The sequence below is a fragment of the Hypanus sabinus genome, unplaced genomic scaffold (assembly GCF_030144855.1).
Source record: "Hypanus sabinus isolate sHypSab1 unplaced genomic scaffold, sHypSab1.hap1 scaffold_944, whole genome shotgun sequence".
In the NCBI taxonomy this organism is placed as follows: domain Eukaryota; kingdom Metazoa; phylum Chordata; class Chondrichthyes; order Myliobatiformes; family Dasyatidae; genus Hypanus; species Hypanus sabinus.
Genome location: NW_026781798.1, coordinates 134,056 through 136,177, shown reverse-complemented (window position 1 = coordinate 136,177; position 2,122 = coordinate 134,056).

Genomic DNA, 2,122 nt, shown 5'->3' with positions numbered 1-2,122 from the left:
CAGGGGAAAGATTAAGGAGATTAGGAAGATAGGGAAACAGTTTAATTATTTTGTTTCAGAAACGAAATGGTGGGAAATAATAGAGGGATGGTTTTCTGACTGGGCAAGCTGGATTACCCATGGTATAATTATAATGGTAATAATATGTGTTTTAGGGTGCTGTGTATTTGGAGCATTGTGATTGTATTGTGACCAGTTAATGAAAAGAGCCTATGATACACCAGATGATGAGGGAAATGCGCATTAAGCGAAATACCCCTTCCGGAGAGATCTGAGCCACCTGTGAGGAAGACGAGGAAATACCTCATGAGGAGTGTTGTTCTGAAAGAATCAACAACGAGGGAATTGTGGAAGAATTTAAGACTCTTTGGATATGTAGGGGTTAACCTAATCGCTTTTGAATGCTCTTAAAATTTATCTAAATTTCTTGCAGGTCTTGGAATTCACTGAAGTCATTCCAAGAAAGATGCTGCGGCCCCGCATCTACGTAAAGCTCTCGTTTGTTGCAATCAAGTTCTGAGATCAAAGTCACGTTGTTTGTTGAAATCTACCCCTAAGTTCAAAGTCAAGCAATGCTCCTGTTAAGTGCTTTTAGTCACGTACTCTGTGTCTATGTAATGAAGCGGGTCTGCCAGACAAACAAAGTCCCCAAGCACGGCTCTTCGGTAAAGAGGCTCTCCGTGATATCACGTATAAATAAATTACTTTAGTCTGAAACGTTTCTCTGAGTCGGCCTGGTCTGTTCTGCCCGCTGCTGCAGGGGTTTATCCGTAGCAAACTACATGTCGTATATGCACTTTATGTCAACTTTCATAACTACAGCATATTCTGCCTGTTAATATTGTATTATTGCGTTAATATTATTTTACGTGCTGTACGTGATATATGTTCTGTGATTTGCACCTTGGTCCCTGTTTCGTTTAGCTGCATACATGCGTACAGAACAATACGAGTATATCTGAACTTCAGCTTTATATTGAACTTGAGTGTTGAACAATTTCGATAATTCACTCTGACGCGATCTTTAGACCATAAGACCATCAGCATAATTAGGCCCTTCAGCCCATCGTGTCTGCTTCGCCATTTCATCGTGGCTGACCCCGGATCCCACACAACTCTATAAACCTGCCTTCTCACCACATCCTTCGATGCCCTGTTCACATTAGAAAACGATGAACTTCCTCCTTAAATACACCCACGGACTTGGCTTCCACCTCAGTCTGTGGCAGAGCTCTCACAGACGCGCTACTCCCTAGTTAAAGAAAATCCCATTTGCTTCTGCTCCAAAAGGTGATCCATCAATTTTGAGGATATGTTCTCGTCTGGGTGCCCCCACTATAGGAAACATCCCCTCCACATCCACCCTATCTCGTCCTTTCAAAATTCGTTAGGTTTCAGTGAGATCTTCGTGTATGCTTCTAAATTCCCGTGAATACAGACCCAAAACTGCCGAACGCTCTGCATATGCCAACCCAGTCCTTCCAGGGATCATTCTCGTGAATGTCCACTTGACTCTCTCCAATAACAACAGATCCTTTCTGAGATCTGGGGCTCTTAGATGATGACGTCACTCCAAGTGCGGCCTGACAACTGACTCATAAAGGCTCAGCATTATCTCCTTGCTTTTGTATCATGTTCCACCTGAAGTAAATGCTGGCATTGCATTTCCCTTCTTTACCACAAACTCAGCCTGTAGCTTAACCTTCTGCAAGTCTTGCATGGGGACTTCTACGTTCATCTGCATCCTGAAGTTTGAATTTTTATCCATTTTGATAACAGTCCAAACTATTGTTCCTTTTACAAAAATGATGACCATTCTTTTCTCCACACTGTATTCCAGCAGCCACATTTTTGCCCACTCTTGTAGTTTGTCTTTCTGCTGTAATCGCATTGCTTCCCTAGCAGTACCTACTCCTCCTGCTATCATTGTATCATCTGAAAATCTTGCCACAAAGCCATCAATTCCATTATCCAAATCATTGACAGAAGTTGGAAAAGTAGCGTTTCCAATACTGACCTCTGAGGAACACCACTAATTACTGGCAGCCAGCCACTGCTGCCTCCTGTCCGTCAGCCAGTCCACAATGCATGCTGGTATCTTCCCTGTAACGCCGGTACTTCC